This window comes from Nematostella vectensis, chromosome 14 (genome assembly GCF_932526225.1).
Source record: "Nematostella vectensis chromosome 14, jaNemVect1.1, whole genome shotgun sequence".
Taxonomy (NCBI): Eukaryota; Metazoa; Cnidaria; class Anthozoa; order Actiniaria; family Edwardsiidae; genus Nematostella; species Nematostella vectensis.
Window position 1 is genome coordinate 3179571 of NC_064047.1, and position 18626 is coordinate 3198196.

Consider the following 18626-nt stretch of genomic DNA (forward strand, 5'->3'; position numbering starts at 1 on the left):
CTATTTTAAACACCCAAGGTTGCGGTGGCCGAGGGGTTAAGGCGTTGGACCCGAAATCCAATGAGATCTTTCCGCGCAGGTTCGAATCCTGCCCGCAACGATACATTTTTGTTTGAAAAATACCTGATCAAAATAACAAAGAGGTAAAACAGCTATTTGAAAAATCCATGGTTGCGAAGGCCGAGTGGTTAAGCCGTTCGACTGGAAATCAAATGGGATCTTCCCGCGCAGGCTCAAATCCTGCCCGCAACGATACGTTTTTGTTTGAAAAATCCCTAATCAAAATAACAAAGAGGTAAAAGAGCTATTTGAAAAATCCAAGGTTACGAAGGCCGAGTGGTTAAGCCGTTCGACTGAAAATCCAACGGGATCTTCGCGCGCAGGCTCGAATCCTACCCGCAACGGTTCTTTTTTCTTCAAACACATTTTTAATACTTTATTGATCCAGTTGCAATTTCGATGCAGTTTTACCATTTAAAAAAAGTAGGGACGAACATCCAAGGTTGCGGTGGCCGAGTGGTTAAGGCGTTGGACTCGAAAGCCAATTGGATCTTCCCGCGCAGGTTCGAATCCTGCCAGCAACGCTTCATTTTGTTTCAACAATCCTTGATCAAAATAGCAAAGCGGAAAAGAAGCTATTTTAAACACCCAAGGTTGCGGTGGCCGAGTGGTTAAGGCGTTGGACTCGAAATCCAATGGGATCTTCCCGCGCAGGTTCGAATCCTGCCCGCAACGATACATTTTTGTTTGAAAAATCCCTGATCAAAATAACAAAGAGGTAAAACAGCTATTTGAAAAATCCATGGTTGAGAAGGCCGAGTGGTTAAGCCGTTCGACTGGAAATCAAATGGGATCTTCCCGCGCAGGCTCGAATCCTGCCCGCAACTATACATTTTTGTTTGAAAAATCCCTAATCAAAATAACAAAGAGGTAAAAGAGCTATTTGAAAAATCCTAGGTTACAAAGGCCGAGTGGTTAAGCGGTTCGACCGAAAATCCAACGAGATCTTCGCAGGCAGGCTCGAATCCTACCCGCAACGGTTCTTTTTTCTTCAAACACATTTTTAATACTTTATTGATCCAGTTGCAATTTCGATGCAGTTTTACCATTTAAAAAAAGTAGGGACGAACATCCAAGGTTGCCGTGGCCGAGCGGTTAAGGCGTTGGACTAGAAATCCAATGGGATCTTTTCGCGCAGGTTCGAATCCTGCCCGCAATGCTTCATTTTGTTTCAACAATCCTTGATCAAAATAGCAAAGCAAATAAGAAGCTATTTTAAACACCCAAGGTTGCGGTGGCCGAGGGGTTAAGGTGTTGGACCCGAAATCCAATGAGATCTTTCCGCGCAGGTTCGAATCCTGCCCGCAACGATACATCTTTGTTTGAAAAATACCTGATCAAAATAACAAAGAGGTAAAACAGCTATTTGAAAAATCCATGGTTGCGAAGGCCGAGTGGTTAAGCCGTTCGACTGGAAATCAAATGGGATCTTCCCGCGCAGGCTCGAATCCTGCCCGCAACGATACATTTTTGTTTGAAAAATCCCTAATCAAAATAACAAAGAGAGAAAAGAGCTATTTGAAAAATCCAAGGTTACGAAGGCCGAGTGGTTAAGCCGTTCGACTGAAAATCCAACGGGATCTTCGCGCGCAGGCTCGAATCCTACCCGCAACGGTTCTTTTTTCTTCAAACACATTTTTAATACTTTATTGATCCAGTTGCAATTTCGATGCAGTTTTACCATTTAAAAAAAATAGGGACGAACATCCAAGGTTGCGGTGGCCGAGTGGTTAAGGCGTTGGACTCGAAAGCCAATTGGATCTTCCCGCGCAGGTTCGAGTCCTTCCGGCAACGATATATTTTTGTTTGAAAAATCCCTGATCAAAATAGCAAAGCAAAAAAGAAGCTATTTTAAGCTATTTTAAACACCCAAGGTTGCGGTGGCCGAGGGGTTAAGGCGTTGGACTCGAAATCCAATGGGATCTTCCCGCGCAGGTTCGAATCCTGCCAGCAACGATACATTTTTGTTTGAAAAATCCCTGATCAAAATAACAAAGAGGTAAAACAGCTATTTGAAAAACCCATGGTTGCGAAGGCCGAGTGGTTAAGCCGTTCGACTGGAAATCAAATTGGATCTTAACGCGCAGGCTCGAATCCTTCCCGCAACGGTTCTTTTTTCTTCAAACACATTTTTAATACTTTATTGATCCAGTTGCAATTTCAATGCAGTTTTACCATTTAAAAAAAGTAGGGACGAACATCCAAGGTTGCAGTGGCCGAGTGGTTAAGGCGTTGGACTCGAAAGCCAATTGGATCTTCCCGCGCAGGTTCGAATCCTGCCCGCAACGCTTCATTTTGTTTCAACAATCCTTGATCAAAATAGCAAAGCGGAAAAGAAGCTATTTTAAACACCCAAGGTTGCGGTGGCCGAGTGGTTAAGGCGTTGGACTCGAAATCCAATGGGATCTTCCCGCGCAGGTTCGAATCCTGCCCGCAACGATACATTTTTGTTTGAAAAATCCCTGATCAAAATAACAAAGAGGTAAAACAGCTATTTGAAAAATCCATGGTTGAGAAGGCCGAGTGGTTAAGCCGTTCGACTGGAAATCAAATGGGATCTTCCCGCGCAGGCTCGAATCCTGCCCGCAACTATACATTTTTGTTTGAAAAATCCCTAATCAAAATAACAAAGAGGTAAAAGAGCTATTTGAAAAATCCTAGGTTACAAAGGCCGAGTGGTTAAGCCGTTCGACTGAAAATCCAACGAGATCTTCGCAGGCAGGCTCGAATCCTACCCGCAACGGTTCTTTTTTCTTCAAACACATTTTTAATACTTTATTGATCCAGTTGCAATTTTGATGCAGTTTTACCATTTAAAAAAAGTAGGGACGAACATCCAAGGTTGCCGTGGCCGAGCGGTTAAGGCGTTGGACTAGAAATCCAATGGGATCTTCCCGCGCAGGTTCGAATCCTGCCCGCAATGCTTCATTTTGTTTCAACAATCCTTGATCAAAATAGCAAAGCAAATAAGAAGCTATTTTAAACACCCAAGGTTGCGGTGGCCGAGGGGTTAAGGCGTTGGACCCGAAATCCAATGAGATCTTTCCGCGCAGGTTCGAATCCTGCCCGCAACGATACATTTTTGTTTGAAAAATACCTGATCAAAATAACAAAGAGGTAAAACAGCTATTTGAAAAATCCATGGTTGCGAAGGCTGAGTGGTTAAGCCGTTCGACTGGAAATCAAATGGGATCTTAACTCGCAGGCTCGAATCCTGCCCGCAACGGTTCTTTTTTCTTCAAACACATTTTTAATACTTTATTGATCCAGTTGCAATTTCAACGCAGTTTTAGCTTTTAAAAAAAGTAGGGACGAACATCCAATGTTGCGGTGGCCGAGCGGATAAGGAGTTGGACTAGAAATCCAATGGGATCTTCCCGCGCAGGTTCGAATCCTGCCCGCAACGATAGATTTTTCGACATTTTGTTTGAAGAATCCCTTATCAAAATAGCAAAGCGGAAATAAAGCTTAATCAAAAATCAAAGGTTGCGATGGCCGAGTGGTTAAGGCGGTCGATTAGAAATCCAATGGGATCTTGCCTCGCAGGTTCGAATCCTGCCCGCAACGCTTCATTTTGTTTCAACAATCCTTGATCAAAATAGCAGATCGGAAAAGAAGCTATTTTTAACACCCAAGGTTGCGGTGGCCGAGTGGTTAAGGCGTTGGACTCGAAGTACAAGTGGATCTTCCCGCGTAGGTTCGAATCCTGCCCGCAACGCTTCATTTTGTTTCAACAATCCTTGATCAAAATAGCAAAGCGGAAAAGAAGCTATTTTAAACACCCAAGGTTGCGGTGGCCGAGGGGTTAAGGCGTTGAACTCGAAATCCAATGGGATCTTCCCGCGCAGGTGCGAATCCTGCCCGCAACGATACATTTTTGTTTGAAAAATCCCTGATCAAAATAACAAAAAGGTAAAACAGCTATTTGAAAAATCCAAGGTTACGAAAGCCGCGTGGTTAAGCCGTTCGACTGAAAATCCAACGGGATCTTCGCGCGCAGGCTCGAATCCTACCCGCAACGGTTCTTTTTTCTTCAAACACATTTTTAATACTTTATTGATCCAGTTGCAATTTCGATGCAGTTTTACCATTTAAAAAAAGTAGGGACGAACATCCAAGGTTGCCGTGGCCGAGCGGTTAAGGCGTTGGACTAGAAATCCAATGGGATCTTCCCGCGCAGGTTCGAGTCCTTCCGGCAACAATATATTTTTTTTTGAAAAATCCCTGATCAAAATAACAAAGAGGTTAAAATGCTATTCGAAAAATCCAAGGTTGCGGTGGCCGAGTGGTTAAGGCGTTGGACTAGAAATCCAATGGGATCTTCCCGCGCAGGTTCGAATCCTGCCCGCAACGCTTCATTTTGTTTCAACAATCCTTGATCAAAATAGCAGATCGGAAAAGAAGCTATTTGTAACACCCAAGGTTGCGGTGGCCGAGTGGTTAAGGCGTTGGACTCGAAATCCAATTGGATCTTCCCGCGCAGGTTCGAATCCTGCCCGCAACGCTTCATTTTGTTTCAACAATCCTTGATCAAAATAGCAAAGCGGAAAAGAAGCTATTTTAAACACCCAAGGTTGCGGTGGCCGAGTGGTTAAGGCGTTGGACTCGAAATCCAATAGGATCTTCCCGCGCAGGTTCTAATCCTGCCCGCAACGATACATTTTTGTTTGAAAAATCCCTGATCAAAATAACAAAGAGGTAAAACAGCTATTTGAAAAATCCATGGTTGCGAAGGCCGAGTGGTTAAGCCGTTCGACTGGAAATCAAATGGGATCTTCCCGCGCAGGCTCGAATCCTGCCCGCAACGATACATTTTTGTTTGAAAAATCCCTAATCAAAATAACAAAGAGGTAAAAGAGCTATTTGAAAAATCCAAGGTTACGAAGGCCGAGTGGTTAAGCCGTTCGACTGAAAATCCAACGGGATCTTCGCGCGCAGGCTCGAATCCTACCCGCAACGGTTTTTTTTTTTTCAAACACATTTTTAATACTTTATTGATCCAGTTGCAATTTCGATGCAGTTTTACCATTTAAAAAAAGTAGGGACGAACATCCAAGGTTGCGGTGGCCGAGTTGTTAAGGCGTTGGACTTGAAAGCCAATTGGATCTTCCCGCGCAGGTTCGAGTCCTTCCGGCAACGATATATTTTTGTTTGAAAAATCCCTGATCAAAATAGCAAAGCAAAAAAGAAGCTATTTTAAGCTATTTTAAACACCCAAGGTTGCGGTGGCCGAGGGGTTAAGGCGTTCGACTGAAAATCCAATGGGATCTTCCCGCGCAGGTTCGAATCCTGCCCGCAACGCTTCATTTTGTTTCAACAATCCTTGATCAAAATAACAAAGAGGTAAAACAGCTATTTGAAAAATCCATGGTTGCGAAGGCTGAGTGGTTAAGCCGTTCGACTGGAAATCAAATGGGATCTTAACGCGCAGGCTCGAATCCTGCCCGCAACGATACATTTTTGTTTGAAAAATTCCTGATCAAAATAACAAAGAGGTAAAAAAGCTATTTGAAAAATCCAAGGTTGCGAAGGCCGAGTGGTTAAGCCGTTCGACTGGAAATCAAATGGGATCTTCCCGCGCAGGCTCGAATCCTGCCCGCAACGGTTCTTTTTTCTTCAAATACATTTTTAATACTTTATTGATCCAGTTGCAAATTCGATGCAGTTTTACCATTTAAAAAAAGTAGGGAAGAACATCCAAGGTTGCGGTGGCCAAGCGGTTAAGGCGTTGGACTAGAAATCCAATGGGATCTTCCCGTGACGGTTCGAATCCTGCAGCAACGATACATTTTTCGACATTTTCTTTGAAGAATCCCTGATCAAAATAACAAAGAGGTTGAAATGCTATTCGCAAAATCCAAGGTTGCGGTGGCCGAGTGGTTAAGGCGTTGGAATAGAAATCCAATGGGATCTTCCCGCGCAGGTTCGAATCCTGCCCGCAACGATACATTTTTCGACATTTTGTTTGAAGAATCCCATATCAAAATAAAAAGCGGAAATAAAGCTTAATAAAAAGTCAAAGGTTGCGATGGCCGAGTGGTTAACGCGGTCGACTAGAAATCCAATGGGATCTTGCCTCGCAGGTTCCAATCCTGCCCGCAACGCTGCATTTTGTTTCAACAATCCTTGATCAAAATAGCAGATCGGAAAAGAAGCTATTCTTAACACCCAAGGTTGAGGTGGCCGAGTGGTTAAGGCGTTGGACTTAAAATCCAATGGGATCTTCCCGCGCAGGTTCGAATCCTGCTCGCAACGATACATTTTTCGACATTTTGTTTGAAAAAATCCCTGATCAAAATAAAAAAGAAGAAAAGAAGCTATTTTAAAAATCCAAGGTTGCGGTGGCCGAGTGGTTAAGGCGTTGGACTTGAAATCCAATGGGATCTTCCCGCGCAGGTTCGAACCCTGCCCGCAACGGTTCTTTTTTCTTCAAACACATTTCTAATACTTAAATGATCCAGTTTCAATTTCGATGCAGTTTTACTATTAAAAAAATAGGGACGAACATCCATGGTTGCGGTGGCCGAGCGGTTAAGGCGTTGGACTCGAAATCCAATGGGATCTTCCCGCGCAGGTTCGAATCCTGCCCTCAACGATACATTTTTGTTTGAAAAATCCCTGATCAAAATAACAAAGAGGTAAAACAGCTATTTGAAAAATCCATGGTTGAGAAGGCCGAGTGGTTAAGCCGTTCGACTGGAAATCAAATGGGATCTTTCCGCGCAGGCTCGAATCCTGCCCGCAACGATACATTTTTGTTTGAAAAATCTTTGATCAAAATAACAAAGAGGTAAAACAGCTATTTGAAAAATCCATGGTTGCGAAGGCCGAGTGGTTAAGCCGTTCGACTGGAAATCAAATTGGATCTTAACGCGAAGGCTCGAATCCTGCCCGCAACGGTTCTTTTTTCTTCAAACACATTTTTAATACTTTATTGATCCAGTTGCAATTTCAATGCAGTTTTACCATTTAAAAAAAGTAGGGACGAACATCCAAGGTTCCGGTGGCCGAGTGGTTAAGGCGTTGAACTCGAAATCCAATTGGATCTTCCCGCGCAGGTTCGAATCCTGCCCGCAACGCTTCTTTTTGTTTCAACAATCCTTGATCAAAATAGCAAAGCGGAAAAGAAGCTATTTTAAACACCCAAGGTTGCGGTGGCCGAGTGGTTAAGGCGTTGGACTCGAAATCCAATGGGATCTTCCCGCGCAGGTTCGAATCCTGCCCGCAACGATACATTTTTGTTTGAAAAATCCCTGATCAAAATAACAAAGAGGTAAAACAGCTATTTGAAAAATCCAAGGTTGCGGTGGCCGAGTGGTTAAGGCGTTGGACTAGAAATCCAATGGGATCTTCCCGCGCAGGTTCGAATCCTGCTCGCAACGATACATTTTTGTTTGAAAAATCCCCAATCAAAATAAAAAAAGAGGTAAAAAAGCTGTTTGAAAAATCCAAGGTTACGAAGGCCGAGTGGTTAAGCCGTTCGACTGAATATCCAATGGGATCTTCCCGCGCAGGCTCGAATCCTACCCGCAACGGTTCTTTTTTCTTCAAACACATTTTTAATACTTTATTGATCCAGTTGCAATTTCGATGCAGTTTTACCATTTAAAAAAAGTAAGGACGAACATCCAAGGTTGCCGTGGCCGAGCGGTTAAGGCGTTGGACTAGAAATCCAATGGGATCTTCCCGCGCAGGTTCGAGCCCTTTCGGCAACGATATATTTTTGTTTGAAAAATCCCTGATCAAAATAACAGATGTTAAAATGCTATTCTAAAAACCCAAGGTTGCGGTGGCCGAGTGGTTAAGGCGTTGGACTAGAAATCCAATGGGATCTTCCCGCGCAGGTTCGAATCCTGCCCGCAATGCTTCATTTTGTTTCAACAATCCTTTATCAAAATAGCAAAGCAAAAAAGAAGCTATTTTAAACACCCAAGGTTGCGGTGGCCGAGGGGTTAAGGCGTTGGACTCGAAATCCAATAGGATCTTTCCGCGCAGGTTCGAGTCCTGCCCGCAACGATACATTTTTGTTTGAAAAATCCCTGATCAAAATAACAAAGAGGTAAAACAGCTATTTGAAAAATCCATGGTTGCGAAGGCTGAGTGGTTAAGCCGTTCGACTGGAAATCAAATGGGATCTTAACGCGCAGGCTCGAATCCTGCCCGCAACGGTTCTTTTTTCTTCAAACACATTTTTAATACTTTATTGATCCAGTTGCAATTTCAACGCAGTTTTAGCATTTAAAAAAAGTAGGGACGAACATCCAATGTTGCGGTGGCCGAGCGGATAAGGTGTTGGACTAGAAATCCAATGGGATCTTCCCGCGCAGGTTCGAATCCTGCCCGCAACGATACATTTTTCGACATTTTGTTTGAAGAATCCCTTATCAAAATAGCAAAGCGGAAATGAAGCTTAATCAAAAATCAAAGGTTGCGATGGCCGAGTGGTTAAGGCGGTCGATTAGAAATCCAATGGGATCTTGCCTCGCAGGTTCGAATCCTGCCCGCAACGCTTCATTTTGTTTCAACAATCCTTGATCAAAATAGCAGATCGGAAAAGAAGCTATTTTTAACACCCAAGGTTGCGGTGGCCGAGTGGTTAAGGCGTTGGACTCGAAATACAATTGGATCTTCCCGCGCAGGTTCGAATCCTGCCCGCAACGCTTCATTTTGTTTCAACAATCCTTGATCAAAATAGCAAAGCGGAAAAGAAGCTATTTTAAACACCCAAGGTTGCGGTGGCTGAGTGGTTAAGGCGTTGGACTCGAAATTCAATGGGATCTTCCCGCGCAGGTTCGAATCCTGCCCGCAACGATACATTTTTGTTTGAAAAATCCCTGATCAAAATAACAGAGGTTAAAATGCTATTCTAAAAACCCAAGGTTGCGGTGGCCGAGTGGTTAAGGCGTTGGACTAGAAATCCAATGGGATCTTCCCGCGCAGGTTCGAATCCTGCCCGCAATGCTTCATTTTGTTTCAACAATCCTTGATCAAAATAGCAAAGCAAAAAAGAAGCTTTTTTAAACACCCAAGGTTGCGGTGGCCGAGGGGTTAAGGCGTTGGACTCAAAATCCAATAGGATCTTTCCTCGCAGGTTCGAATCCTGCCCGCAACGATACATTTTTGTTTGAAAAATCCCTGATCAAAATAACAAAGAGGTAAAACAGCTATTTGAAAAATCCATGGTTGCGAAGGCTGAGTGGTTAAGCCGTTCGACTGGAAATCAAATGGGATCTTAACGCGCAGGCTCAAATCCTGCCCGCAACGGTTCTTTTTTCTTCAAACACATTTTTAATACTTTATTGATCCAGTTGCAATTTCAACGCAGTTTTAGCATTTAAAAAAAGTAGGGACGAACATCCAATGTTGCGGTGGCCGAGCGGATAAGGTGTTGGACTAGAAATCCAATGGGATCTTCCCGCGCAGGTTCGAATCCTGCCCGCAACGATACATTTTTCGACATTTTGTTTGAAGAATCCCTTATTAAAATAGCAAAGCGGAAATGAAGCTTAATCAAAAATCAAAGGTTGCGATGGCCGAGTGGTTAAGGCGGTCGATTAGAAATCCAATGGGATCTTGCCTCGCAGGTTCGAATCCTGCCCGCAACGCTTCAATTTGTTTCAACAATCCTTGATCAAAATAGCAAAGCGGAAAAGAAGCTATTTTAAACACCCAAGGTTGCGGTGGCCGAGTGGTTAAGGCGTTGGACTAGAAATCCAATGGGATCTTCCCGCGCAGGTTCGAATCCTGCCCGCAACGCTTCATTTTGTTTCAACAATCCTTGATCAAAATAGCAGATCGGAAAAGAAGCTATTTTTAACACCCAAGGTTGCGGTGGCCGAGTGGTTAAGGCGTTGGACTCGAAATACAATTGGATCTTCCCGCGCAGGTTCGAATCCTGCCCGCAACGCTTCATTTTGTTTCAACAATCCTTGATCAAAATAGCAAAGCGGAAAAGAAGCTATTTTAAACACCCAAGGTTGCGGTGGCCGAGTGGTTAAGGCGTTGGACTCGAAATCCAATGGGATCTTCCCGCGCAGGTTCGAATCCTGCCCGCAACGATACATTTTTGTTTGAAAAATCCCTGATCAAAATAACAAAGAGGTAAAACAGCTATTTGAAAAATCCATGGTTGCGAAGGCCGAGTGGTTAAGCCGTTCGACTGGAAATCAAATGGGATCTTCCCGCGCAGGCTCGAATCCTGCCCGCAACGATACATTTTTGTTTGAAAAATCCCTAATCAAAATAACAAAGAGGTAAAAAAGCTATTTGAAAAATCCAAGGTTACGAAGGCCGACTGGTTAAGCCGTTCGACTGAAAATCCAATGGGATCTTCCCGCGCAGGCTCGAATCCTACCCGCAACGGTTCTTTTTTCTTCAAACACATTTTTAATACTTTATTGATCCAGTTGCAATTTCGATGCAGTTTGACCATTTAAAAAAAAGTAAGGACGAACATCCAAGGTTGCCGTGGCCGAGCGGTTAAGGCGTTGGACTAGAAATCCAATGGGATCTTCCCGCGCAGGTTCGAGTCCTTCCGGCAACGATATATTTTTGTTTGAAAAATCCCTGATCAAAATAACAGAGGTTAAAATGCTATTCGAAAAATCCAAGGTTGCGGTGGCCGAGTGGTTAAGGCGTTGGACTAGAAATCCAATGGGATCTTCCCGCGCAGGTTCGAATCCTGCCCGCAACGCTTCATTTTGTTTCAACAATCCTTGATCAAAATAGCAAAGAGGTAAAAAAGCTATTTGAAAAATCCAAGGTTGCGAAGGCCGAGTGGTTAAGCCGTTCGACTGGAAATCAAATGGGATCTTCCCGCGCAGGCTCGAATCCTGCCCGCAACGGTTCTTTTTTCTTCAAATACATTTTTAATACTTTATTGATCCAGTTGCAAATTCGATGCAGTTTTACCATTCAAAAAAAGTAGGGACGAACATCTAAGGTTGCAGTGACCGAGCTGTTAAGGCGTTGGACTAGAAATCCAATGGGATCTTCCCGCGCAGGTTCGAGTCCTGCCCGCAACGATACATTTTTCGACATTTTGTTTGAAGAATCCCTTATCAAAAAAGCAAAGCGGAAATGAAGCTTAATCAAAAATCAAAGGTTGCGATGGCCGAGTGGTTAAGGCGGTCGACTAGGCGGTCGACGCAACGCTTCATTTTGTTTCAACAATCCTTGATCAAAATAGCAAAGCGGAAATGAAGCTATTTTATAAACCCAAGGTTGCGGTGGCCGAGTGGTTAAGGCGTTGGACTAGAAATCCAATGGGATCTTCCCGAGCAGGTTCGAATCCTGCCCGCAATTCTTCATTTTTGTTTGAAAAATTCCTGATCAAAATAACAAAGAGGTAAAAAAAGCTATTTGAAAAATCCAAGGTTGCGAAGGCCGAGTGGTTAAGCCGTTCGACTGGAAATCAAATGGGATCTTCCCGCGCAGGCTCGAATCCTGCCCGCAACGGTTCCTTTTTCTTCAAATACATTTTTAATACTTTATTGATCCAATTGCAAATTCGATGCAGTTTTACCATTTAAAAAAAGTAGGGACGAACATCCAAGGTTGCGGTGGCCAAGCGGTTAAGGCGTTGGACTAGAAGTCCAATGGGATCTTCCCGTGACGGTTCGAATCCAGCAGCAACGATACATTTTTCGACATTTTGTTTGAAGAATCCCTGATCAAAATAACAAAGAGGTTGAAATGCTATTCCCAAAATCCAAGGTTGCGGTGGCCGAGTGGTTAAGGCGTTGGACTAGAAATCCAATGGGATCTTCCCGCGCAGGTTCGAATCCTGCCCGCAACGATACATTTTTCGACATTTTGTTCAAAGAATCCCTTATCAAAATAAAAAGCGGAAATCAAGCTTAATAAAAAGTAAAAGGTTGCGATGGCTGAGTGGTTAAGGCGTTGGACTAGAAATCCAATGGGATCTTCCCGCGCAGGTTCGAATCCTGCCCGCAACGCTTCATTTTGTTTCAACAATCCTTGATCAAAATAGCAAAGCGGAAAAGAAGCTTTTTTAAACACCCAAGGTTGCGGTGGCCGAGTGGTTAAGGCGTTGGACTCGAAATCCAATGGGATCTTCCCGCGCAGGTTCGAATCCTGCCCGCAACGATACATTTTTGTTTGAAAAATCCCTGATTAAATGAACAAAGAGGTAAAAAAGCTATTAAAAAAATCCAAGGTTGCGAAGGCCGAGTGGTTAAGCCGTTCGACTGGAAATCCAATGGGATCTTCCCGCGCAGGTTCGAATCCTGCCCGCAACGCTTCATTTTGTTTCAACAATCCTTGATCAAAATAGCAAAGCAAAAAAGAAGCTATTTTAAACACCCAAGGTTGCGGTGGCCGAGTGGTTAAGGCGTTGGACTCGAAATCCAATGGGATCTTCCCGCGCAGGTTCGAATCCTGCCCGCAACGATACATTTTTGTTTGAAAAATCACTGATCAAAATAACAAAGAGGTAAAACAGCTATTTGAAAAATCCATGGTTGCGAAGGCTGAGTGGTTAAGCCGTTCGACTGGAAATCAAATGGGATCTTAACGCGCAGGCTCGAATCCTGCCCGCAAAGATACATTTTTGTTTGAAAAATTCCTGATCAAAATAACAAAGAGGTAAAAAAGCTATTTGAAAAATCCAAGGTTGCGAAGGCCGAGTGGTTAAGCCGTTCGACTGGAAATCAAATGGGATCTTCCCGCGCAGGCTCGAATCCTGCCCGCAACGATACATTTTTCTTCAAATACATTTTTAATACTTTATTGATCCAGTTGCAAATTCGATGCAGTTTTACCATTTAAAAAAAGTAGGGACGAACATCTAAGGTTGCAGTGGCCGAGCGGTTAAGGCGTTGGACTAGAAATCCAATGGGATCTTCCCGCGCAGGTTCGAATCCGGCCCGCAACGATACATTTTTCGACATTTTGTTTGAAGAATCCCTTATCAAAAAAGAAAAGCGGAAATGAAGCTTAATCAAAAATCAAAGGTTGCGATGGCCGAGTGGTTAAGGTGGTCGACTAGGCGGTCAACGCAACGCTTCATTTTGTTTCAACAATCCTTGATCAAAATAGCAAAGCGGAAATGAAGCTATTTTGCAAACCCAAGGTTGCGGTGGCCGAGGGGTTAAGGCGTTGGACTAGAAATCAAATGGGATCTTCCCGAGCAGGTTCGAATCCTGCCCGCAACAATACATTTTTGTTTGAAAAATTCCTGATCAAAATAACAAAGAGGTAAAAAAGCTATTTGAAAAATCCAAGGTTGCGAAGGCCGAGTGGTTAAGCCGTTCGACTGGAAATCAAATGGGATCTTCCCGCGCAGGCTCGAATCCTGCCCGCAACGGTTCTTTTTTCTTCAAATACATTTTTAATACTTTATTGATCCAATTGCAAATTCGATGCAGTTTTACCATTTAAAAAAAGTAGGGACGAACATCCAAGGTTGCGGTGGCCGAGGAGTTAAGGCGTTGGACTAGAAATCCCATGGGATCTACCCTCGCAGGATCGAATCCTGCCCGCAACGATATATTTTTGTTTGTAAAATCCCTGATCAAAAAAACAAAGAGGTCAAAATGCTATTTGAAAAGTCCAAGGTTGCGGTGGCCGAGTGGTTAAGGCGTTGGACTAAAAATGCAATGCGATCTTCCGCGCAGATTAAAGTCCTGCCCGCAACGATATATTTTTGTTTAAAAAATCCCTGATCAAAATAACAAAGAGGTAAAAATGCTATTTGAAAAATCCAAGGTTGCGGTGGCCGAGTGGTTAAGGCGTTGGACTAGAAATCCAATGGGATCTTCCCGCGCAGGTTCGAATCCTGCTCGCAACGATACATTTTTGTTTGAAAAATCCCTGATCAAAATAACAAAGAGGTAAAAAAGCTATTTGAAAAATCCAAGGTTGGGGAGGCCGAGTAGTTAAGGCGTTGGAATAGAAATCCAATGGATCTTTCCGCGCAGGCTCGAATCCTGCCCGCAACGATAAAGTTTTCGACATTTTGTTTGAAGAATGCCTGATCAAAATAAAAAAAAAAGAAAAGAAGCTATTTCAAAAATCCAAGGTTGCGGTGGCCGAGTGGTTAAGGCGTTGGACTTGAAATCCAATGGGATCTTCCCGCGCAGGTTCGAACCCTGCCCGCAACAATACATTTTTCGACATTTTGTTTGAAGAATCCCTGATCAAAATAAAAAAAAAGAAGCTATTTGAAAAATCCAAGGTTGAGGTGGCCGAGTGGTTAAGGCGATGGACTTGAAATCCAATGGGATCTTACCGCACAGGTTCGAACCCTGCCCGCAACGGTTCTTTTTTCTTAACACATATTTCTAATACTTTATTGATCCAGTTGAAATTTCGATGCAGTTTTATTATTTAAAAAAAGTAGGGACGAACATCCAAGGTTGCGGTGGCCGAGGAGTTAAGGCGTTGGACTAGAAATCTAATGGGATCTTCCCGCGCAGGTTCGAATCCTGCCCACAACGATAAATTTTTCAACATTTTTTTTGAACAATCCCTGAACAAAATAGCAAAGCGGAAATGAAGCTAATTCAAAAATCCAATGTTGCGGTGGCCGAGTGGTTAAGGCGTTGGACTAGAAATCCAATGGGATCTTCCCGCGCAGGTTCGAATCCTGCTCGCAACGATACATTTTTGTTTGAAAAATCCCTGATCAAAATAACAAAGAGGTAAAAAAGCTATTTGAAGAATCCAAGGTTGGGGAGGCCGAGTGGTTAAGGCGTTGGATTAGAAATCCAATGGGATCTTCCCGCGCAGGCCCGAATCCTGCCCGCAACGATACATTTTTCGACATTTTGTTTGAAGAATTCCTGATCAAAACGAAAAAAAAAACAAGCTATTTGAAAAATCCAAGGTTGAGGTGGCCGAGTGGTTAAGGCGATGGACTTGAAATCCAATGGGATCTTACCGCACAGGTTCGAGCCCTGCCCGCAACGGTTCTTTTTTCTTAAAACATATTTCGAATACTTTATTGATCCAGTTGAAATTTCGATGCAGTTTTATTATTTAAAAAAAGTAGGGACGAACATCCAAGGTTGCGGTGGCCGAGGAGTTAAGGCGTTGGACTAGAAATCTAATGGGATCTTCCCGCGCAGGTTCGAATCCTGCACACAACGATTAATTTTTCAACATTTTGTTTGAACAATCCCTGAACAAAATAGCAAAGCGGAAATGAAGCTAATTCAAAAATCCAATGTTGCGGTGGCCGAGTGGTTAAGGCGTTGGACTAGAAATCCAATGGGATCTTCCCGCGCAGGTTCAAATCCTGCTCGCAACGATACATTTCTGTTTGAAAAATCCTTGATCAAAATAACAAAGAGGTAAAAAAGCTATTTGAAGAATCCAAGGTTGGGGAGGCCGAGTGGTTAAGGCGTTGGATTAGAAATCCAATGGGATCTTCCCGCGCAGGCCCGAATCCTGCCCGCAACGATACATTTTTCGACATTTTGTTTGAAGAATCCCTGATCAAAATAAAAAAAAAGAAGCTATTTTAAAAATCCAAGGTTGAGGTGGCCGAGTGGGTAAGGCGATGGACTAAAAATGCAATGCGATCTTCCGAGCAGATTAAAGTCCTGCCCGCAACGATATATTTTTGTTTAAAAAATCCCTGATCAAAATAACAAAGAGGTAAAAATGCTATTTGAAAAATCCAAGGTTGCGGTGGCCGAGTGGTTAAGGCGTTGGACTAGAAATCCAATGGGATCTTCCCGCGCAGGTTCGAATCCTGCCCGCAACGATACATTTTTCGACATTTTGTTTGAAGAATTCCTGATCAAAATGAAAAAAAAAACAAGCTATTTGAAAAATCCAAGGTTGAGGTGGCCGAGTGGTTAAGGCGATGGACTTGAAATCCAATGGGATCTTACCGCACAGGTTCGAGCCCTGCCCGCAACGATACATTTCTGTTTGAAAAATCCTTGATCAAAATAACAAAGAGGTAAAAAAGCTATTTGAAGAATCCAAGGTTGGGGAGGCCGAGTGGTTAAGGCGTTGGATTAGAAATCCAATGGGATGTTCCCGCGCAGGCCCGAATCCTGCCCGCAACGATACATTTTTCGACATTTTGTTTGAAGAATTCCTGATCAAAATGAAAAAAAAAACAAGCTATTTGAAAAATCCAAGGTTGAGGTGGCCGAGTGGTTAAGGCGATGGACTTGAAATCCAATGGGATCTTCCCGCGCAGGTTCAAATCCTGCTCGCAACGATACATTTCTGTTTGAAAAATCCTTGATCAAAATAACAAAGAGGTAAAAAAGCTATTTGAAGAATCCAAGGTTGGGGAGGCCGAGTGGTTAAGGCGTTGGATTAGAAATCCAATGGGATCTTCCCGCGCAGGCCCGAATCCTGCCCGCAACGATACATTTTTCGACATTTTGTTTGAAGAATCCCTGATCAAAATAAAAAAAAAGAAGCTATTTTAAAAATCCAAGGTTGAGGTGGCCGAGTGGGTAAGGCGATGGACTAAAAATGCAATGCGATCTTCCGCGCAGATTAAAGTCCTGCCCGCAACGATATATTTTTGTTGAAAAATCCCTGATCAAAATAACAAAGAGGTAAAAATGCTATTTGAAAAATCCAAGGTTGCGGTGGCCGAGTGGTTAAGGCGTTGGACTAGAAATCCCATGGGATCTACCCTCGCAGGATCGAATCCTGCCCGCAACGATATATTTTTGTTTGTAAAATCCCTGATCAAAAAAACAAAGAGGTCAAAATGCTATTTGAAAAGTCCAAGGTTGCGGTGGCCGAGTGGTTAAGGCGTTGGACTAAAAATGCAATGCGATCTTCCGCGCAGATTAAAGTCCTGCCCGCAACGATATATTTTTGTTTAAAAAATCCCTGATCAAAATAACAAAGAGGTAAAAATGCTATTTGAAAAATCCAAGGTTGCGGTGGCCGAGTGGTTAAGGCGTTGGACTAGAAATCCAATGGGATCTTCCCGCGCAGGTTCGAATCCTGCTCGCAACGATACATTTTTGTTTGAAAAATCCCTGATCAAAATAACAAAGAGGTAAAAAAGCTATTTGAAAAATCCAAGGTTGGGGAGGCCGAGTAGTTAAGGCGTTGGAATAGAAATCCAATGGGATCTTTCCGCGCAGGCTCGAATCCTGCCCGCAACGATAAAGTTTTCGACATTTTGTTTGAAGAATGCCTGATCAAAATAAAAAAAGAAGAAAAGAAGCTATTTCAAAAATCCAAGGTTGCGGTGGCCGAGTGGTTAAGGCGTTGGACTTGAAATCAAATGGGATCTTCCCGCGCAGGTTCGAACCCTGCCCGCAACAATACATTTTTCGACATTTTGTTTGAAGAATCCCTGATCAAAATAAAAAAAAAGAAGCTATTTGAAAAATCCAAGGTTGAGGTGGCCGAGTGGTTAAGGCGATGGACTTGAAATCCAATGGGATCTTACCGCACAGGTTCGAACCCTGCCCGCAACGGTTCTTTTTTTTTAAAACATATTTCTAATACTTTATTGATCCAGTTGAAATTTCGATGCAGTTTTATTATTTAAAAAAAGTAGGGACGAACATCCAAGGTTGCGGTGGCCGAGGAGTTAAGGCGTTGGACTAGAAATCTAATGGGATCTTCCCGCGCAGGTTCGAATCCTGCCCACAACGATAAATTTTTCAACAGTTTTTTTTAACAATCCCTGAACAAAATAGCAAAGCGGAAATGAAGCTAATTCAAAAATCCAATGTTGCGGTGGCCGAGTGGTTAAGGCGTTGGACTAGAAATCCAATGATATCTTCCCGCGCAGGTTCGAATCCTGCTCGCAACGATACATTTTTGTTTGAAAAATCCCTGATCAAAATAACAAAGAGGTAAAAAAGCTATTTGAAGAATCCAAGGTTGGGGAGGCCGAGTGGTTAAGGCGTTGGATTAGAAATCCAATGGGATCTTCCCGCGCAGGCCCGAATCCTGCCCGCAACGATACATTTTTCGACATTTTGTTTGAAGAATTCCTGATCAAAATGAAAAAAAAAACAAGCTATTTGAAAAATCCAAGGTTGAGGTGGCCGAGTGGTTAAGGCGATGGACTTGAAATCCAATGGGATCTTACCGCACAGGTTCGAGCCCTGCCCGCAACGGTTCTTTTTTCTTAAAACATATTTCGAATACTTTATTGATCCAGTTGAAATTTCGATGCAGTTTTATTATTAAAAAAAAGTAGGGACGAACATCCAAGGTTGCGGTGGCCGAGGAGTTAAGGCGTTGGACTAGAAATCTAATGGGATCTTTCCGCGCAGGTTCGAATCCTGCCCACAACGATAAATTTTTCAACATTTTGTTTGAACAATCCCTGAACAAAATAGCAAAGCGGAAATGAAGCTAATTCAAAAATCCAATGTTGCGGTGGCCGAGTGGTTAAGGCGTTGGACTAGAAATCCAATGGGATCTTCCCGCGCAGATTCAAATCCTGCTCGCAACGATACATTTCTGTTTGAAAAATCCCTGATCAAAATAACAAAGAGGTAAAAAAGCTATTTGAAGAATCCAAGGTTGGGGAGGCAGAGTGGTTAAGGCGTTGGATTAGAAATCCAATGGGATCTTCCCGCGCAGGCCCGAATCCTGCC

At 43.2% G+C, this 18626-nt stretch overlaps 59 non-coding genes across 59 annotated transcripts; all 59 read left to right on the top strand.

Moving 5' to 3' along the window:
- The first annotated feature begins 18 nt into the window (after window positions 1-18).
- Window positions 19-100, top strand: Trnas-cga. Its single transcript has one exon. It is a non-coding gene; the product is annotated as a tRNA-Ser (tRNA).
- A 402-nt stretch (window positions 101-502) lies between these two features.
- Window positions 503-584, top strand: Trnas-cga. The gene has a single exon. It is a non-coding gene; the product is annotated as a tRNA-Ser (tRNA).
- Window positions 585-653: 69 nt separating this feature from the next.
- On the top strand, window positions 654-735 carry Trnas-cga. The gene has a single exon. It is a non-coding gene; the product is annotated as a tRNA-Ser (tRNA).
- A 553-nt stretch (window positions 736-1288) lies between these two features.
- Window positions 1289-1370, top strand: Trnas-cga. The gene has a single exon. It is a non-coding gene; the product is annotated as a tRNA-Ser (tRNA).
- A 402-nt stretch (window positions 1371-1772) lies between these two features.
- On the top strand, window positions 1773-1854 carry Trnas-cga. The gene has a single exon. It is a non-coding gene; the product is annotated as a tRNA-Ser (tRNA).
- An 80-nt stretch (window positions 1855-1934) lies between these two features.
- On the top strand, window positions 1935-2016 carry Trnas-cga. The gene has a single exon. It is a non-coding gene; the product is annotated as a tRNA-Ser (tRNA).
- Window positions 2017-2266: 250 nt separating this feature from the next.
- Window positions 2267-2348, top strand: Trnas-cga. The gene has a single exon. It is a non-coding gene; the product is annotated as a tRNA-Ser (tRNA).
- Window positions 2349-2417: 69 nt separating this feature from the next.
- On the top strand, window positions 2418-2499 carry Trnas-cga. The gene has a single exon. It is a non-coding gene; the product is annotated as a tRNA-Ser (tRNA).
- Window positions 2500-3052: 553 nt separating this feature from the next.
- Window positions 3053-3134, top strand: Trnas-cga. Its single transcript has one exon. It is a non-coding gene; the product is annotated as a tRNA-Ser (tRNA).
- Window positions 3135-3696: 562 nt separating this feature from the next.
- Trnas-cga lies at window positions 3697-3778 on the top strand. The gene has a single exon. It is a non-coding gene; the product is annotated as a tRNA-Ser (tRNA).
- A 69-nt stretch (window positions 3779-3847) lies between these two features.
- Window positions 3848-3929, top strand: Trnas-cga. Its single transcript has one exon. It is a non-coding gene; the product is annotated as a tRNA-Ser (tRNA).
- A 250-nt stretch (window positions 3930-4179) lies between these two features.
- Window positions 4180-4261, top strand: Trnas-aga. The gene has a single exon. It is a non-coding gene; the product is annotated as a tRNA-Ser (tRNA).
- Window positions 4262-4331: 70 nt separating this feature from the next.
- Window positions 4332-4413, top strand: Trnas-aga. Its single transcript has one exon. It is a non-coding gene; the product is annotated as a tRNA-Ser (tRNA).
- Window positions 4414-4482: 69 nt separating this feature from the next.
- Trnas-cga lies at window positions 4483-4564 on the top strand. Its single transcript has one exon. It is a non-coding gene; the product is annotated as a tRNA-Ser (tRNA).
- Window positions 4565-4633: 69 nt separating this feature from the next.
- On the top strand, window positions 4634-4715 carry Trnas-cga. The gene has a single exon. It is a non-coding gene; the product is annotated as a tRNA-Ser (tRNA).
- Window positions 4716-5279: 564 nt separating this feature from the next.
- Trnaf-gaa lies at window positions 5280-5361 on the top strand. The gene has a single exon. It is a non-coding gene; the product is annotated as a tRNA-Phe (tRNA).
- A 561-nt stretch (window positions 5362-5922) lies between these two features.
- Window positions 5923-6004, top strand: Trnas-aga. Its single transcript has one exon. It is a non-coding gene; the product is annotated as a tRNA-Ser (tRNA).
- A 229-nt stretch (window positions 6005-6233) lies between these two features.
- Window positions 6234-6315, top strand: Trnal-uaa. Its single transcript has one exon. It is a non-coding gene; the product is annotated as a tRNA-Leu (tRNA).
- An 80-nt stretch (window positions 6316-6395) lies between these two features.
- Trnas-uga lies at window positions 6396-6477 on the top strand. The gene has a single exon. It is a non-coding gene; the product is annotated as a tRNA-Ser (tRNA).
- A 96-nt stretch (window positions 6478-6573) lies between these two features.
- Trnas-cga lies at window positions 6574-6655 on the top strand. Its single transcript has one exon. It is a non-coding gene; the product is annotated as a tRNA-Ser (tRNA).
- Window positions 6656-7057: 402 nt separating this feature from the next.
- Trnas-cga lies at window positions 7058-7139 on the top strand. Its single transcript has one exon. It is a non-coding gene; the product is annotated as a tRNA-Ser (tRNA).
- Window positions 7140-7208: 69 nt separating this feature from the next.
- Window positions 7209-7290, top strand: Trnas-cga. Its single transcript has one exon. It is a non-coding gene; the product is annotated as a tRNA-Ser (tRNA).
- A 70-nt stretch (window positions 7291-7360) lies between these two features.
- On the top strand, window positions 7361-7442 carry Trnas-aga. The gene has a single exon. It is a non-coding gene; the product is annotated as a tRNA-Ser (tRNA).
- A 401-nt stretch (window positions 7443-7843) lies between these two features.
- Window positions 7844-7925, top strand: Trnas-aga. The gene has a single exon. It is a non-coding gene; the product is annotated as a tRNA-Ser (tRNA).
- A 69-nt stretch (window positions 7926-7994) lies between these two features.
- On the top strand, window positions 7995-8076 carry Trnas-cga. Its single transcript has one exon. It is a non-coding gene; the product is annotated as a tRNA-Ser (tRNA).
- Window positions 8077-8326: 250 nt separating this feature from the next.
- Trnas-aga lies at window positions 8327-8408 on the top strand. The gene has a single exon. It is a non-coding gene; the product is annotated as a tRNA-Ser (tRNA).
- Window positions 8409-8638: 230 nt separating this feature from the next.
- Trnas-cga lies at window positions 8639-8720 on the top strand. Its single transcript has one exon. It is a non-coding gene; the product is annotated as a tRNA-Ser (tRNA).
- A 69-nt stretch (window positions 8721-8789) lies between these two features.
- Trnas-cga lies at window positions 8790-8871 on the top strand. Its single transcript has one exon. It is a non-coding gene; the product is annotated as a tRNA-Ser (tRNA).
- A 68-nt stretch (window positions 8872-8939) lies between these two features.
- On the top strand, window positions 8940-9021 carry Trnas-aga. The gene has a single exon. It is a non-coding gene; the product is annotated as a tRNA-Ser (tRNA).
- Window positions 9022-9090: 69 nt separating this feature from the next.
- On the top strand, window positions 9091-9172 carry Trnal-caa. Its single transcript has one exon. It is a non-coding gene; the product is annotated as a tRNA-Leu (tRNA).
- A 250-nt stretch (window positions 9173-9422) lies between these two features.
- On the top strand, window positions 9423-9504 carry Trnas-aga. Its single transcript has one exon. It is a non-coding gene; the product is annotated as a tRNA-Ser (tRNA).
- Window positions 9505-9734: 230 nt separating this feature from the next.
- Trnas-aga lies at window positions 9735-9816 on the top strand. Its single transcript has one exon. It is a non-coding gene; the product is annotated as a tRNA-Ser (tRNA).
- Window positions 9817-9885: 69 nt separating this feature from the next.
- Trnas-cga lies at window positions 9886-9967 on the top strand. The gene has a single exon. It is a non-coding gene; the product is annotated as a tRNA-Ser (tRNA).
- A 69-nt stretch (window positions 9968-10036) lies between these two features.
- Trnas-cga lies at window positions 10037-10118 on the top strand. The gene has a single exon. It is a non-coding gene; the product is annotated as a tRNA-Ser (tRNA).
- Window positions 10119-10521: 403 nt separating this feature from the next.
- Trnas-aga lies at window positions 10522-10603 on the top strand. Its single transcript has one exon. It is a non-coding gene; the product is annotated as a tRNA-Ser (tRNA).
- A 68-nt stretch (window positions 10604-10671) lies between these two features.
- On the top strand, window positions 10672-10753 carry Trnas-aga. Its single transcript has one exon. It is a non-coding gene; the product is annotated as a tRNA-Ser (tRNA).
- A 529-nt stretch (window positions 10754-11282) lies between these two features.
- On the top strand, window positions 11283-11364 carry Trnas-aga. Its single transcript has one exon. It is a non-coding gene; the product is annotated as a tRNA-Ser (tRNA).
- Window positions 11365-11775: 411 nt separating this feature from the next.
- On the top strand, window positions 11776-11857 carry Trnas-aga. The gene has a single exon. It is a non-coding gene; the product is annotated as a tRNA-Ser (tRNA).
- A 78-nt stretch (window positions 11858-11935) lies between these two features.
- Trnas-aga lies at window positions 11936-12017 on the top strand. Its single transcript has one exon. It is a non-coding gene; the product is annotated as a tRNA-Ser (tRNA).
- Window positions 12018-12086: 69 nt separating this feature from the next.
- Trnas-cga lies at window positions 12087-12168 on the top strand. Its single transcript has one exon. It is a non-coding gene; the product is annotated as a tRNA-Ser (tRNA).
- A 70-nt stretch (window positions 12169-12238) lies between these two features.
- Trnas-gga lies at window positions 12239-12320 on the top strand. The gene has a single exon. It is a non-coding gene; the product is annotated as a tRNA-Ser (tRNA).
- Window positions 12321-12389: 69 nt separating this feature from the next.
- Trnas-cga lies at window positions 12390-12471 on the top strand. Its single transcript has one exon. It is a non-coding gene; the product is annotated as a tRNA-Ser (tRNA).
- Window positions 12472-13637: 1166 nt separating this feature from the next.
- On the top strand, window positions 13638-13718 carry Trnaf-aaa. The gene has a single exon. It is a non-coding gene; the product is annotated as a tRNA-Phe (tRNA).
- Window positions 13719-13788: 70 nt separating this feature from the next.
- Trnas-aga lies at window positions 13789-13870 on the top strand. Its single transcript has one exon. It is a non-coding gene; the product is annotated as a tRNA-Ser (tRNA).
- Window positions 13871-14101: 231 nt separating this feature from the next.
- Window positions 14102-14183, top strand: Trnas-uga. The gene has a single exon. It is a non-coding gene; the product is annotated as a tRNA-Ser (tRNA).
- A 74-nt stretch (window positions 14184-14257) lies between these two features.
- Trnas-uga lies at window positions 14258-14339 on the top strand. The gene has a single exon. It is a non-coding gene; the product is annotated as a tRNA-Ser (tRNA).
- Window positions 14340-14598: 259 nt separating this feature from the next.
- On the top strand, window positions 14599-14680 carry Trnas-aga. The gene has a single exon. It is a non-coding gene; the product is annotated as a tRNA-Ser (tRNA).
- A 228-nt stretch (window positions 14681-14908) lies between these two features.
- Trnas-uga lies at window positions 14909-14990 on the top strand. The gene has a single exon. It is a non-coding gene; the product is annotated as a tRNA-Ser (tRNA).
- Window positions 14991-15249: 259 nt separating this feature from the next.
- Trnas-aga lies at window positions 15250-15331 on the top strand. Its single transcript has one exon. It is a non-coding gene; the product is annotated as a tRNA-Ser (tRNA).
- A 377-nt stretch (window positions 15332-15708) lies between these two features.
- Trnas-aga lies at window positions 15709-15790 on the top strand. Its single transcript has one exon. It is a non-coding gene; the product is annotated as a tRNA-Ser (tRNA).
- A 76-nt stretch (window positions 15791-15866) lies between these two features.
- Trnas-uga lies at window positions 15867-15948 on the top strand. Its single transcript has one exon. It is a non-coding gene; the product is annotated as a tRNA-Ser (tRNA).
- A 228-nt stretch (window positions 15949-16176) lies between these two features.
- Trnas-uga lies at window positions 16177-16258 on the top strand. Its single transcript has one exon. It is a non-coding gene; the product is annotated as a tRNA-Ser (tRNA).
- A 528-nt stretch (window positions 16259-16786) lies between these two features.
- On the top strand, window positions 16787-16867 carry Trnaf-aaa. The gene has a single exon. It is a non-coding gene; the product is annotated as a tRNA-Phe (tRNA).
- A 70-nt stretch (window positions 16868-16937) lies between these two features.
- Trnas-aga lies at window positions 16938-17019 on the top strand. The gene has a single exon. It is a non-coding gene; the product is annotated as a tRNA-Ser (tRNA).
- Window positions 17020-17251: 232 nt separating this feature from the next.
- On the top strand, window positions 17252-17333 carry Trnas-uga. Its single transcript has one exon. It is a non-coding gene; the product is annotated as a tRNA-Ser (tRNA).
- Window positions 17334-17407: 74 nt separating this feature from the next.
- On the top strand, window positions 17408-17489 carry Trnas-uga. The gene has a single exon. It is a non-coding gene; the product is annotated as a tRNA-Ser (tRNA).
- Window positions 17490-17748: 259 nt separating this feature from the next.
- Window positions 17749-17830, top strand: Trnas-aga. The gene has a single exon. It is a non-coding gene; the product is annotated as a tRNA-Ser (tRNA).
- A 228-nt stretch (window positions 17831-18058) lies between these two features.
- Trnas-uga lies at window positions 18059-18140 on the top strand. The gene has a single exon. It is a non-coding gene; the product is annotated as a tRNA-Ser (tRNA).
- Window positions 18141-18399: 259 nt separating this feature from the next.
- Window positions 18400-18481, top strand: Trnas-aga. Its single transcript has one exon. It is a non-coding gene; the product is annotated as a tRNA-Ser (tRNA).
- The last annotated feature ends 145 nt before the right edge of the window (window positions 18482-18626 follow it).